Here is a 17,099-nt window from a genome sequence, read left to right as displayed (position 1 = left end):
TGAACTTTAGGCCATACTCCTTAACCGACATACCTTCCTGTTTTAGGTTTACAAATTCCTCCGCTTTCGCTTCCCTCAATTCTCGGGGAAAGAAGTGGTCAAGGAAGGCTCTCTCAAACTCATCCCACCTAGCAGGCTCAGCATCTTCACCCCTTCCCTGTTCCCATTGGCTATACCAAATGTTTGCCACATCTTTGAGTTGATAAGACACCAACTCGACCCCCTCAATTTCTGTAGCATGCATAGCTTTCAGAATCTTCCACATTTCATCAATAAAGTTCTGGGGATCTTCATCAACCTTAGAACCCATAAATGCCGGTGGGTTCATCCTTAGAAAGTCTCTAATTCTAATGGCAGCAGATGGCTCCTGGGAACTAGAGCTGAGAGTCGGCGAACTCTGATTACCGCTTCGGGCAGCCATTAGTTGCGTGAGCATTGCAATTGCCCCTCGAAATTCAGCCTCTGATGTGGGTGTAGGTGGGGTAGATGGCACTTGAGGTGCCTCCGCATATCTCACGGGTCGGCCTCTAGCCCTTGCTGGGCATGCCTCTGACCGTGGCATCCCCGCATTATCAACATTCCTCTGGCTAGCGGTACATTTAGGAGGCATTATCTGTAACGTATAAACGCACGAATTAGAAAGGAAGTTTCATGGAGTTTAACTCCATCGCACGAATTCAGAGTATGAAAGAAGTGAAACAATTCCTAATGTCCTATAGCCTCCTGCTTATAAGTGTGGTGCACAACACACCCATAAGCAAGACTCTACTAGACACGGCTTCATAGACTCCCTAGGACACTTGAACTCTATGCTCTGATACCATGTTTGTCACGCCCCGGGAGGGTACCCTAGACGTAACCGGCACCCGACGGCCATTTCTGACCTCCGGGCGAACCACTTGGCACAGTCACTCATTCATTCAAGCACATTCTCTTAGCGGAAACTCAATTAAGGAAATACTTCTCATAACATAAGGTCCGAAGGCCAAACATTTCAACCCAACAAGAGTAGTAAATTAAGACTCATCAAAATAATAGTTCAATCTCCACTAGCCTCTAATCAAGTCTAAAAGGTGACAATGACAAGCCCATGGATACTGACAATCTAATAAGGAAAAGACAATCAAAAACTGTACAAGAAGGCCCAATATCCTCCGGGAACTAGGAGGACTCACCGACTGGCTGGGAGTGTAAATGAATCTTCAACGGAGCGCCGGTTGATGATCTCTAGTACCTGTCTCTGCATCATGAAACGATGCAGGCCAAATGGCGTCAGTACATGGAATGTACGAGTATGTAAAATGGCCGAATACAATGAACATCAAGAAAGAATCAATCAACTCGGGATCTCAACTCAAAAGGATGACAACTCAATCAAATATCCTAAGTCTAAACACGAATATGATCTAGACGGGACCAATCATATACAAATCAACTCAATCCAACTCAGAGTACTATCAACACTTATTTGGGAGTTTCTCTTAACCGACAACCATCACTTATAAGCCAGTGAAAGTACAACAAACCGACGTTGTTGTCACGTCCGCTCATACTTTGCCAGGGTATGAACGAGTGAACAAATCATGGATCCAATCCAACCAGGTCCTATAATGTCAGGACAACTCTCTCGGGGAAGCATCCGACTTTAACGGTTCCATCCCCCCTATGTTTGGCGACGCAGTTATTGGGTTCGAGTATGGACTATACTTTTGCCCAATTCGGTGCTCGATACTTCTCCCAAGACTCAATACTCATAAAACTCCATCCAATCAATTCAATCAAATCACATCTTCAAGACTTCAAATCGACATTCTTATAATAGGCAACATGTTTAAGAAGATAGTATACTTTATCAAATTTACATAATTAATAAGACCAACAGAACATATTTATCAACTCATTTCTTCATCATCTCATACTCATATAAGGGCTCATTTTAGGAACCTCTTAGCTCAACAATATTAACACATAAATAATTAAATAAGATGGGAACAATACTCATTCAAACATGTACCATACCAAGAAACTCCATTTTCATGGATATCTAACCTCAAAACAAGAATAGGGCACATGGGTGGACTCAACCCATGTTTTGGATAGCCTTACATACCTTAGTGAAGACTTAGAGAAAACCTTACGGTTGGGTCTTCAATGGAGGACTCTAATCTTGAAGTTCTTGGACTCCTTTTTGGTTAGAAGTGGAGAAGAAGAGTAGAGAGAGAAACTAGAGCTTTTAGAGAGAGGGAGGGGCTGAAGAAAATGATCCCAAAATACACAAGGATCATGTATATATAAATTTGGGGAAATTTCCCAAATTGCCCTTTCTCCAATTCTGAAAATTAGGCTAAAACGCCCTTGGCGCGATAGTGGCGCGTCGCGCCCTTACAGCGCCAAGGCCAATTACGCCTAAAACCTGCACAACTTTTAGTGGCGCATCGCGCCAGGGACCAAACTACTGAGGCATGTTTCTAGCGCGATAGTGGCGCGTCGCGCCCTTACAGCGCCAAGCCTATTGTCCTAAATTCTGGGAATTTGGCCTGAAAAACCCTGCACACTTTTAGTGGCGCGTTGCGCCAGGGACCAAACTACTGAGGCATAATCCTGGCGTGATAGTGGCGCGTCACGCCCTTACAGCGCCAAGGCCATTTCCCCAGCAGTTGTAACCCAGGCCAAAATGAAATCCCTGTCGTGCTAGTTCGTCTTCGGATCGTCATATCTTTTGACTCCGAACTCCAAAATTTACGTTCTTAGTGGCATTGGAAAGAAGACTCGACGACCTTTAATTTGATAGGTCGTGGGCCACCCAGATTGACATCTTTCAAAAGATAAGGTTGTTAAAAGTCGACCCTTACATAAACTAGTCCTAAACTTAGCCACGACGGATCTTTTGGACTTAGCTCGGTCCTAGGGGTCCTCAATGACCCCACATCACCTCCAACGGTCTTAAATTCCTCAGGGACTCATCTTAACTCAAGCACATACTTCGAAATAAATACAATGGGCCCCACACATATATAAAGAAAGCCCGAATCTTAGGGAAAATTTTGAGGGGTGTTACATTATCTCCCCCTTGGGATCATTTGTCCTCGAATGACGGGCAACCAAGAATGGACTCGGGATACAAATCACAATCAAAACTCAGTCATTCAATTAATCAAATTCTGAATCAAATATCAATCAAAACTCAAAAAGGCACAAATGAATTCGAGTCAAGGAAATAGTCATTACCTTCAATATTCTCCTCGGTAGGCACAAATAGATATGGATATTTAGATTTCATGGATTTCTCCGCTTCCCATATGGCTTTCTCAACAAGTTGATTCCTCCACAGAATTTTGACTGAGGCGAATTCTTTGTTTCTCAATTTGCGGATTTGGCGATCAAGAATTTGGATTGGGACCTCCTCATACGATAAGCTATCCTTAATTCCAACGCTTTCAACAGGGACTACCAACGAGGGATCGCCCAAGCACTTTTTCAACATTGAAATGTGGAACACCAGATGAATGGAAGTTAGCTCTGAGGGTAGGCCCAACTCATACGCAATACTCCCGATCCGCCTCAAAATTTGGTACGGGCCAATATATCGAGGACTAAGTTTTCCCTTCTTTCCAAACCTCATGACACCCTTCATGGGTGACACTTTCAAATACACCCAATCATCCACCTCAAACTCTAAGTCTCTCCTCCTCACATCGGTGTAAGATTTTTGGCGACTTTAGGCTGTCTTTAGCCTCTCCCGGATAACTCGTACGTTCTCCATGGCTTGATGAACGAGGTCAGGCCCAATCAACTCAGCTTCACCTACTTCAAACCACCCAATGGGCGATCTACACCTTCTCCCATACAAGGCTTCATAAGAAGCCATTTGAATGCTTGCATGATAGCTATTGTTATATGCAAACTCTGTGAGAGGCAAGTGATCATCCCAATTCCCCTTGAAGTCAAGCACACACGCCCTCAACATACCTTCCAATGTCTGAATGGTGCGCTCTGCTTGGCCATATGTCTGGGGATGGAAGGCTGTACTTAAGTTCACCCTCGAACCTAATCCCTTCTGAAAGGATTTCCAAAATTGGGAGGTGAATTGAGCTTTTCTGTCTGAGATGATAGACAAAGGGACCCCATGCAATCTGACGATCTCTTATATATACAACTTTGCATAATCTTCTGCGGTGTCGGTAGTCTTAACCGCCAAGAAGTGAGCTGATTTCGTCATTCTATCCACAATCACCCAAATGGAATCATGTTGCTTTTGGGACTTCGGCAAGCCTGTAATAAAGTCCATGTTGATCATCTCCCACTTCCATTCTGGAATTTCTATGTTTTGGGCTAGACCACAGGGTCTTTGATGCTCAACCTTCACTTGTTGACAATTCGGGCATTTGGAAATGAATTCCGCAATATCCCTCTTCATCCCACTCCACCAATAGATCTCCCTCAAGTCATGGTACATTTTTGTGGAACCCGGATGAATAGAGTATCTAGAACTGTGCGCTTCGGCCATAATCCTCTCTCGAACATCATCGACATCCGGCACACATAATCTATTTTAGTACCGCAATACACCATCTCCCCCTTGGGTAAAAACCATTACCTCTTGTTTGTGTACTACTCCCTTCAATTGGTGAAGGACGGGATCTTGGTCTTGCTTCTCCTTCACCTCTGCCACAAGTGTGGACGTAGACCCATCCTGAACTGTAACTCCACCTTCATTATTCTCTTCTAGATGAACTCCTAATCGGGCTAATTTGTGTACCTCCTTTGCCAATTCCCTCCTTCCTTCCTCCATGTGGCTAGTGCTACCCATGGACAACCTGCTAAGAGCATCAGCAACAATATTAGCTTTACCTAGATGGTAGAGGATGCTCATATCATAGTCCTTGAGTAGCTCAAGCCATCTCCTTTGCCTCAGGTTGAGTTCCTTCTGGCTAAAGACGTATTGCAAGGTCTTGTGGTCGGTAAATACATCGACATGCACCCCATACAGGTAGTGGCACCAGATTTTAATAGGCTTAAAAACCTTGCAACTTAATAGTATCGCATCGCGCCAAGGAATAAAATACTGAGGCTATTTTCTGGCGCTATAGTGGCGCGTCGCGCCCTTGCAACGCCAAGCCTAAATTTTCTGGGTTTTGGAAAATAGGCTTAAGAACCTTGCACATCTAATAGTGGCGCATCGCGCCAAGGACCAAACTACTGTGGCTTATTTCTGGTGCTATAGTGGCGCGTCGCGCCCTTGCAGCGCCAAGCCTAAATTTTTCTAGAGTTAGAGTCTAGGCCTGAAATTCCTGCAGTACTAGTCTGTAGTAAAAGGGTCATAACTTTTGACTCCAAACTCCAAAAATTACAATCTTAGTAGCGTTGGAAAGAAGACTCAAGGACCTTTAATTTGGTAGGTTGTGGGCCATCCAGTTTATTATATTCAAAGGTATATGGTTATTTGAAGTTGACCCTTATACTAACTCATCCGAAAACTTAATCGATTGGAATTCTTTGGACTCGACTTGGTGTTAGAGATTCCTAAACACATCTAACACACTTCCAATACTTAGGAATTGATCCTAACTCATATATAAAATTATAAGTCCTTCGGTTCGAATCTACACACACGTAAAGAAATGTTTGTTTTAGGTCATTAGTTTGCTACAAGAATTCATTTTTAGTTTAAGTTTAATTCATTTTTTGTGGTTTATAGATCACTGAAGGCTTTTTCATTAGCTACAATTTTTATTCGTGTGTAATTCTCTTCTAATTCAACTTTAGTGTGTATGTAATTCACTTTTAGTTCAAGTCTAATTCATTTTTGTGTTTTATGGATTACTAGAGGCCTTTTCAATAGCTATATTTTTTATTCGTGTCTAATTCAACTTTAGTGTGTGTGTAATTCATTTTTGTGTTTTATGAATTACTGAAGGCTTTTTCAATAACTATATTTTTCATCTGTGTCTAATTCTATTCTAGTCTACCATGCAAGGCAGTAGGGAGATTAACAAAGATGTCACACATCATATTGGGGCAAGGTGGATGAAATGGAGGCTCTCTTCTGGAGTGCTATGTGAAAAGAAGGTGCCACCACAACTTAAGGGCAAGTTCTACAAAGTGGTGATTAGATCGGCTATGTTGTATGGAGTAGAGCGTTGGCCAGTTAAGATCTCTCATGTTTAAAAGATGAAAGTTGTTGAGATGAGAATGTTGAGATGGATATGTGGGCACGTTAGGAGTGACAGGATTAAAAATGAGGCTATTCGGGACAAGGTGGGGGTAGCCTTAATGGAAGACAAGATGCGGAAAATACAATTGAGATGGTTTAAGCATGTGAAGAAGAGAGACATAGATGCCCCAGTGAGGAGGTGTGAGAGGTTGGCCATGGATGGTTACAGAAGAGGTAGGGGTAGGCCGAAGAAGTATTGGGGAGAGGTGATTAGACAAGACATGACGCAGTTACAGCTTACCGAGGACATGACCTTAGATAAGAGGGTGTGGAGGACCCACATTAGGGTAGAAGGCTAGTACATAATCTAGTTATTCTTCCTTATTCGTAGGCGCATGAGCGCATTACAATTTCTTATGCTCTCATTTTTGCTATTTCTGTTATTATTTATTACTTTCCGTACTTCGATTATTCTATTTTATCTGTGTCGCGTTTGTTATTTATTCTTTTATATCGCTTTGAATTTCTTAACCTTATTTGACCCTTTTATGCTTTTATGCTTTTATTGAGCCGAGAGTCTCTTGAAAACAGTCGTCCTACCTTGATAGGAGTAAAGTCTGCGTACACTCTACCCTTCCAGATCCCACATTGTGAAATTTTACTGGGTTGTTGTTGTTGTCTAATTCTATTCTAATTCATGACAAATTCATTATTGTGGTCTATAGATCACTAAAGGTTTTTTCATTAGCTACAATTTTTATTCGTGTCTAATTCTCTTCTAATTTAATTTTAGTGTGTATTTAATTCATTTTTAGTTCAAGTTTAATTCAATTTTGTGTTTTTATAGATCACTGAAGGCTTTTTCATTATCTACACTTTTCATTCGTATCGAATTCTATTCTAATTCAACTTTAATATGTATGTAATTCATTTTTCATTCAAGTTTAATTCATAATGCAGGTTTCTGTTTGATAACACTACTGAAACACTTTAACATTAATGTAGCTATGTATTACATTATAAAAAAAGAAGAAGATATATTTTATATGAATAAAAAACTATATTAAAAGTGTATTTTACATGAACAAAAATCATCATTAAAAAGATAACACAAAACAATCTTCAAAATCTAACTAATACATCAGCTATAAACTGTTTTTAGACAACATAGTTTTCATAGAGATTTTAACTAATATAACTATATTTATTTATTTATGTGGTCTTTCTTCTTCACTTTGAATGTTATTCTTTTGCTTCTTCACTACATATTTCCATAGTAGAGCCCCAAACCTCTTTCGGAGACTATCTACACTTAGTTGTTGATTTGCAATATCCTGACCATTGCTCACTAACTCCGCAAATGCAGTCACAAAAACTCCACAGTCCCTACAAAATTTAAAATATAAAATCATTATAAAAATACTATTGAGTTTAATAAGACCAAAATAAAAGATAGTATTTATTTGATAAACAATTAAACTTACAATGAATCTTCTTGTTGTCTAGGAATTCCTTCAGTTATGAACTTAGATTTAATGAGCTCAAACTCATTTTTTCCATTATATCTAGGTGATTTCTTCAATTCAGGATGCTTATCATAGAACTTGACCACACTCAAGTAGTATGGTAAAACCGATAAAATCATGCCAACAACGTTTTGAGTCCAAAAATTCACCCCTCTCTAGTCGAAAATGAATCATACACCTTTAAAGACCTTTCAACAATATCAAACACAACAAAAATTCAATGATAACCCTCTTTAATGTTTACTGGAAAGAGAACATAATCCACTTTGTCCCATGGGGTGCTTGCCAACAAACGGCGTCCGCATATATACTCAGCAATAGCATCCGAAGCTTTGATTTCAAATTTCTTCTTAATTTCATAGCTTCATAAAGTTGAAAATAAGATTAAGCAATCTTTGTCTTGAATAGACAATCAGTAGTTGTAAATCGAACATTATTTTTGGTTTCATACTTTCCTTTCCATCTAATATAATAAAAAATGACGTCAAGATGCTGCAAAAGATTAAAAATGATGTCAAGTGTCAGATAATACTTCAAATCTATAGCAAGTGTCAATTTAGTGAGCTCATTAAAGTTTGTCCAGAAAATTGAGAGAAAAAGTTGATTCAAAACATAAAAACAGTTACAACATGCCGTATAGGCACAGTCGAAATAAACTTATAAACAAGCCATATATACATATGTCTACAGACTTCTAAGAATAGTAACCACAACATATGGCGGGACAGGTCCCCTTCCGTACCCCTGGACAATTAAATACATACATATTACATGACTAGTATCAAAAGTTAGGCTCCAGAACAGTGGAGCGATTCCAATATTGCTAAGTGGAAACCCTAAGCTGGCGGATCTCCAAAATAAACTTCTGTACCTACGGGCATAAAACGCATCCCCCGGAGAATGGGGGTCAGTACGATATATATATTGAGTATATAAAGCATAACAACACATAAGTGAGCTAAAACTGAAGTAGGGATACAGGAAACAAATATAATAGTTAACAAATTTCTCTACCTGCATATTATGACATGAGGGCATGTATACCTTCCTTACATACCATACCTAGCTCGCTATGGGACTTGGTACTACAAGTGTGTCACTATATTTCCACATGCATGCCTACAGATTATATCCGTCCCTTTAGTGAGGGACTCAGTGAAGCTGTCATGTCATTGTGTATCATGCCCGACCCTTCATGGGATGCAGTGAATAATTATTTCATCATATATCATGTCCGGCCCTTCATGGGATGCGGTGAATAATTATTTTAGCATATATCATGCCCGACCCTTTAGGGGATGCGATGAATCAGCATTTTATCATTTATCATGCCCGGACCTTCATGGAATGCGGTGAATTTATCATGCCCGTCCCTTTATGGGATACGGTGAGTTTATCCTACTCGACCCTTTATGGGACACGGTGAGTTTATCCTCCTTGGCCCTTCATAGGATGCTGTGAGTGACGTATTAATAGCATGCACGAGTAGAGTAATGAGGAACCATATTCAATTAGCTCATCATCTGAGACTCGGTATAACAATCGTCATGGACTATCATTTGAGGATCAAAATGATCATCATCTCAAGTATCCTCTAAATGCTATTAGGGGCCATATCGACGGAGTCTCAAGAGTCCTAGGCTTTTATTAAGGTAATATCAAATGCCTTATGCAATCAGAGACACTAGTCATTATAGTGTTCTTAGGCACGGGAGCTCATACATTCAATTAGTATTCATCATACAGGGACTCGAGGGTAGCAGTTCAACTACTTCAAGAACTTTGATATTAAGAAATGAATAGGAGTTATAGTTCATGCTTCCCATGCATTCAATTACTATTTCATGTACAGAAGGCTCGGGGCTGATAGCGTAGCTACCTTAAGAGACTTAGAATTTAGAAGTGAACATGGGTCAATAGGCTCTACATATATTACCTTTTATCGTATAGAAGCCTTAAAAAGGCAATAGCTCAACTATTACAGGAGTTCTATTATCACGAAGTGGATAAGAATTATGAACAGTACTCGGAGCTTTACGATTTGAATTATTCCGATGTTTCATATACAAACCATTCATAATGTATTTCTAAGACATGCCCAGAAGAAAAGAGAGACAGGCTTTACATACTTATGTCAAGAACATGCCAAGAGAAAGCTTCACATACCTCTTACGGGTTACTCTTTATCTCGTTCGTCTCGTCATCCTCTGAACCTAAGTAATATAAAAGAAAAATAAATACTAATAACCCTTGGATTTCAAGAATCTTAGGTTACATATGAGTATTCATAGAACTCAACCCCTCGCCCGTCTTTCCAGCTAGTTCTTTAGTTAGTTAAGGAGTTAATGAAAATCGGGCAGCACCTCCTCTATAATGTGCCCTATCCGAATTCCCAATTACGTCCCTAATACCTAAAGCCAACCAAAAACATAACCAGAAGCTCATATATATATAAAACATGGCAACATTATACATTACAACCTCCGAACGACTCACTTGAAATTACGATATCCAAAATACGGTTTCTAGTTTCTATTTTGCGAAACCTTTAATCATATGAAGTAGGGGGAGTCGTGTGGCTAAAACCAGAAGATACACAACCTATTTTAGGACACATTTAGTCCCTGAAACACACACCACACAACCAGCAGCAGCCTCCACACAAACAATGCCTCATTTCGACTACAATTTAACTACAACGACTTCAATTTTGATTTTTTCTATCGTTGAGCATTCCCACGATTTTGTTTATAATTACAGCAGTATAAAAGGTATATAATAGACTAAATAAAAACCCCATAAACTTCAAAGTAGAAGGAAAGACCTTACCTTTCCCGAAATTGGCCAAAACTCGCAAAAATTGCGCCTCAGAACTTCTTTAGTCGCACTGAACTGCGTGGACTACTTGTTGTCCGTTTTGGCTCCACCAAGCCATAATTTTATACTTATAATACCTCCATACCATTATTGTATATGCTATATAATTAATTTACGGAACAAAATTGGGACTTACCTTATTTTTCCTCCTAGGCCGTCACCCTTTTCTCTCTTAGCTTAGGGTTTTCTTTTCTTTGTGTTGCTGAAGTTTTTGGTATGTTGCTGCAGGTTTTGGATAATTTAACTGAATCTAAGACTAATTTTAACATGTATATATGGTCTTCCTTGGAGGTGACACATGTCAAGCCATGATTGGCCACCGTAACATGCTGTCAACTAGGGGCTGCCATGTGGCAGTGTGGTCCACCCCCCCACAAGCAGTTGGGTCACCTACTTGACCCCAAGTAGGTGGGTCACCTTCTGCCAAGTGTCATCTCCCTATTCTTCCATGTGTCATTCTCCCCTTTACCTTGTGGGTTCGTAATCTCATCTTATTTTATGTACCTATGTAATCTGTGCTACGTAAGCTTGGTACGTACTCACGTAACTTAAGTATGTAAGGCTTCCAAATTACTAGCTTACATAGGTAAATTGAGTCCTATGACTCTTTACTTGGCCTCCAACTCCTTCTGACTTCTCATGACCTTATTTCCAACTTTCCCTCCTTTGGGTTATCGTATCACATTCTCTCTTCCTTAGAGTCATTTGATAGTGTCGTACCATATCCGACTCACATGATAATGTCTAAGGAACTTACCAAGACATTCTGAGATCGAGAGTGTGGGGTGTAACATCCTTCCCCCCTTTAGAACATTCGTCCCCGAATGTTGAATAAAACTTCCCTAAGACTTTATACAAACTGTAGGGAGATTCCTTTCTATTGCGATAACATATATTTTCATCCAAGTAATTAATATATGAATTCCAGGAGTAGGGGTTACCTGTAGACATCAGGAATAGGTACGGATACCTGTGTCTCATGTCCTTTTTAGCTTCCCAGGTCATTTCTTCACGATTCTTATTTCGCCACAGCACCTTGGCAGAAGCTACGTCCTTAGTTCGCAACCTTTTAATCTGCTGATCCAAGATGGCAATAGGTTGCCCCTCGTAGGATAACATTCCTTTCATGTGGACCTCACCCATGAATAATATTCTGGGAGGGTCACTTATATATTCGCGGAGCATTGATCTATGAAAACTGAATGTAGTGCTTCAAATTGGACGGTAGGTCTAACTCATAGGAAGCTTTATCTATTCTATAAATGACCTGAGAAGGACCAATGTATCCCCTTCTTGCCGACTCTAGGCTACTAATTGATAGCATATCCCTGAATAAGCTTTACTTCATCAATAATCTTTTGGATCCCCTCTAGGCCTTTCCATTAATCGAAGGGTGAAGTGTCGTATTAAGATTCACCTGTGTTCCCAATCCCTACCGGAATGATCTCCAGTGGTTATCTATAAATTGAGCTTCCCTGTTTGAAATAATTGATGTGAGAATCCCGTGAAATCTTATTATTTCCTTGCTATGTCATCTCGCATAACCCTTAGCTGAATATACCTTCCTAACTGGAAGAAAATGGGTTGATTTTGTCTGCTTATCTACCATAACCCATATGAGCTTATACTTTCGTAGAGTGCGAGGTCAGCCTACACTATAACCTACATAATTGCCTTCCATTTCCGTGTCGGAATTCCCCTCCCCCATAATAAACTATCAAGCCTCTGATGCCCCAGTTCGTTTAAGCTATTATACAACTCCTCTTAATCCAATTTGTAACACTTTAGGTATGATATCCTGCGCTTTTACTCAAATCTTCTTTCCATTTTTATTACCATACATTATATTGTAATTCTTACACAAACGTGTGTAGGTACTTAGAGCAATTTAGAAAATGCCTTAGCATCGCTATACTAGCGGCTTACCTCCTTCAGTCAAGGTCAGGGCTCCACTATGGCTTTTGTTCTTAATACCGATTATATCTTAATAGTTCTGCCTTGAACCATCCTACACTTTTCTTTAATAGATTCTAAATATGGAAATCACATTGCTATTACTGATGTCTTTTTATCAAGTAATCACTTACTCTTACTCTGAGTATGCCAATGCTCGTAGGCTGCACAATTTTTTTTGTGCTATTTAAACGAGGTGCATTCCAATTTAGTCATAATCTTTTCTGCTCTTGACTTACTCTGTCCTATATGTGTTATTGTACTAACACACATTTATAATCTCTTTTTTCATTCTTGTTTCGTTTCCTTTTTCAGTTCCCAGGGGTCACCCATCCCAGTGCTACTCTCACCCAAGCACACCTAACTTCAAAGTTTTGATGAAATCCGGTGCATTAGTGTGGGTATGATCACATCCATCTCTTATGGGGTCTCGTTTGAAGTATAAGCGTTCCCATTTACATACGATAGCGTTTGTTGATTTTCTCCTATGCTTGTACTTCTCTTGTCCACTTCCCCCCTTTTAGGGTGTACCCATGTCATCCTCCATTTATTTTCAACTATTCACATGCGAATGATTCTACTCCAACATATTTAACGTGCTCTACCATATCTACATTTTCTGTTAAATCATCCATATGTTAGGTTGCCTTTATAGGAAACCCTAGCACAGCCATAGGGTGCTTTAGTATTCATAATTCATCGTATAAAATTTCATCGAATGGTTGATAATCGAGTAATATCTGTAATGTAACAGTGCATTCAAAGCCACATTCCATTCATCCCAATCAGAAATTAGCTCGTGCACATAATTGGTTCCAATTCTCCACTCGGGAGTACTTATACTTTGATGATTCATGTTTTAAGATCCGTCATTATACTAATGTTTTTCCAGTGGATACCACTTATTCTTCTAATAACCTCATAATGCAGCAGTTGTTCTACAAATTGACATTCCCTCTCCTTGCAGGATCTCACTAATCATCAAGCTGGAGTCACGTATACACAATACTTCTTTATGCCTCTTGAGCTTTCATTTTTGTCGTGTGCTTAAGGCTCACTTCTAATCCTGCGTAAAACCATATCAACTTCATTGTAGTAATGCCTTGTCTTATCACCTTTTCATCGTACTATACCTTAAGTTCGCAATTATCTATTTTCCTTTTTGTTCGATACTCATACTTAATTAATCAAAGCTATCCTGAGTGCCTCTATTAGAACTTCTCTATTATTCCTCCAGCTCATATCCATTTTTGGTTGTGCGCAAGGAATTCCATATTACTCTTTATTTTCTTGCACTAGCTATCCTTTTCGTCGTCACATAACCTTTATTCGAAACCTTTCTTACATAATTTTGATAAATCTTCCTTATTTGTTCCATAGCTTACTTTTCTGTTTCACACCTATCTTTACATTCCATTCACGTGGACCACATCATACCTTTTAGTTATTTCCTTACTAAGCTTTACTTATTCTCATAACGGTTTTTGTTATATTCACTTGATACCCTGTTCGCACTCAGTCCCGTAGTATAACACCGCTTGACCTTCTTCACGATTCTTACTATGGGCTACTTACCCTTCTTAGTTAGACTTATCCTTAATGTCTCACAAGCTATCTTATTGCTACTTTATATCCATCACAGTTCTCTTCCTTTTGTACTCTTATCTTAACCATACTGTTATTTCTTTCAACTATAACTCGTCATAGTTTATTCCTGTGTATCAATTCAGTCTGTGCCTTAATATATCGTTCTATCCAGACCTATCAGTCTTCTATGAATCATCTTCCTTAGATTATAAGTCTTTTCCAACTTTATTCTACCATACCTGTATCGACCTCCTAGTCTCTATTTCCATAAATTCAACCATTAATTCATTTCTCGAGGTCAGCCATACTCGTAGTTTAATCAAATCTCATTATTATTGTGGACACAACCTTTCAAGATATACTATAGCCTTGTATCTCATTCTCTTCTTATTTCTAAGAAAAATTGGGTAGAGTTTCCTCAGTATTTCTTACTATCTCAACACCTGCACGCAGAAAATACCAATAATACTTCACAGGGCACAGATATATATTCATATTGTATCATATCGCAGCCACATAGGGCGTCCAAAGTTAACAGTATGGAAAGGGACTTACCTCGTTTGTCCACTCGAACTACACCTGTTACACTTTCATGTATACTTTTCCTTTCACTCTTCAACTTTATATGTCAATCGCATTTCAATACCTTACCTGACATTTGTCTTTCATGCCTTTGCTTACCTACATGCTTTGTAACTTCTAGTATCGTCAGTTACTTTCTTTTATCGATATTGTCATTCTACTGAAATCACAAGTTAGTATGAGGGATTTCATTTCCTATGACTCGGATCTATCGTTCAATCTTAGATATGAAAGAATGTAACATCCCAAATGTCCTATAGCCTCCTGTCTATAGATGTGGTGCACAACACACCGATAAACAAGACTCTACTAGACACGGTCTATAGACATTCCAAGGATGAACTGCTCTGATACAACTTCTGTCATGATCCAACCTCGTAGGCCGCGACTGGGGTCCGACCTGGACCCCCTTATGCGTATCTACCAGCTACACTTAAGTTGAACCGTGTGTGATATGTCACTATACAAAAAACCTTAAGAGTTTAAAACTTGTTCATGTACATATAGCTTCTTTCATTCGTATCATATCATGAAAGGGTACGCGAGCCGACGAGGCTGCCATGACATAAAAATAGTTACAACATGTCGTATAGACACCGTCTTAACAAATTTATAAACAACCTACATATACATATGTTTACAGACTTCTAAGAATAGTAACAATAACATATGGCAGGACTGGACCCCCCCTGTACCCTTGGACAATTAAATACATACATATTACATGACTACTATCAAAAGTTAGGCTCTGGAACAGTGGAGCACTTCCAATATCGCTGAGTGGAAACCCTAAGCTGGCGGATCTCCAAAATGATCCTCTGTACCTACGGGCATAAAACGCAGCCCCCTGGAAAACGGGGGGTCAGTACGATGTATATAAAGCATAACAACACAAAATTGAGCTAACAACTGAAGTAGGGATGCAGGAAACAAATATAACAGTTAACGAATTTCTCTACCTGCATCTTATGACATGAGGGTATGTATACCTTCTTTACATACCATACTTGGCCCGCTATGGGACTTGGTACTACAAGTGTGTCACTATATTTCCACATGCATACCTACAGACTGTATCCGGCCCTTCAGTGAGGGACTTAGTAAAGCTGTCATGTCATTGTGTATCATCCCCAGCCATTCATGGGACGCGGTGAATAATCATTTTATCATATATCATGCTCGGCCCTTACGGGGACGCGGTGAATCAGTATTTTATCATTTATCATGCTCGGCCCTTTATTAAACGCAGTGAATTTATCATGCTTGGCCTTTTATGGGACGCAGTAAGTTTATCCTGCTCGGCCCTTCATGGGACACGGTGAGTTTATCCTACCTAGTCCTTCATGGGACACGGTGAGTGACGTATTAACAGCCTTCACGAGTAGAGTAACAAGGAACCATATGCCATTAGCTCATCATATAAGACTCGGTATAACAATCATCATGGACTATCATTTGAGGATAAAAATGATCATCAACTCAAGTATCCTCTAAATGCCATTAGGGGCCATATCGATGGAGTCTCAAGAGTCCTAGACTTTTATTAAGGTAATACCAAATGGATTATGCAATGAGAGATACTTATCATTATAGAGTTCTTAGGCACGGGAGCTTATACATTCAATTAGTATTCATCATATAGGGACTCGAGTGTAGCAGTTCAGCTACTTCAAGAACTATGATATTAAGAAATGGATAGGAGTTATAGTTCATGCTTCCCATGCATCCGGTTACTATTTCATTCCGGTTACTATTTCATGTACAGAAGGCTCGGGGATGATAGCTCAGCTACCTTAAGAGCCTTAGCATTTAGAAGTGAACACAAGTCAATAGGCTCCACATATATTACCTTTTATCCTATAGAAGCCTTAAAAAGGCAATAACTCAACTATTATAGGAGTTCTACCATCACGAAGTGGATAAGAATTATGAACTATACTCGGAGCTTTATGAATGGAATTATTCCCATGTTTCATATACAAACCATTCATAACGTATTTCTAAGACATGCCCAGAAGAAAATAGAGACTGGCTTTACATACTTGTGCCAAGAACATGCCAAGAGAAAGCTTCACATACCTCTTATAGGTTACTCTTTATCTCGTTCGTCTCATTTTCCTCTGAACCTAACTAATATAAAGTTGTCGCGACCTAACCTAATGGGCCGTGACTAGTGCCCGAACTGGACACTCGCACATACACCTGTCATCTATAATCAATCAGTAACTAAACTTGATAGGGGACTTATACGGGCAGATAATCACCTCAAAACTGTCATACATATATAAAACCACCTGTCTCCTAGGGAGTCACAATCGTTAAAAGATAACATAGTACGTAAGCCGAAAAGGCTTCCACTACACATTACATTCCAAAATATACATATATTTACGCAAGCCGACAAGGCTGCCACTATGAAT

This window comes from Solanum dulcamara, chromosome 6 (assembly GCF_947179165.1).
Source record: "Solanum dulcamara chromosome 6, daSolDulc1.2, whole genome shotgun sequence".
Taxonomy (NCBI): Eukaryota; Viridiplantae; Streptophyta; class Magnoliopsida; order Solanales; family Solanaceae; genus Solanum; species Solanum dulcamara.
Note: the sequence above shows the minus strand (reverse complement) of the source record.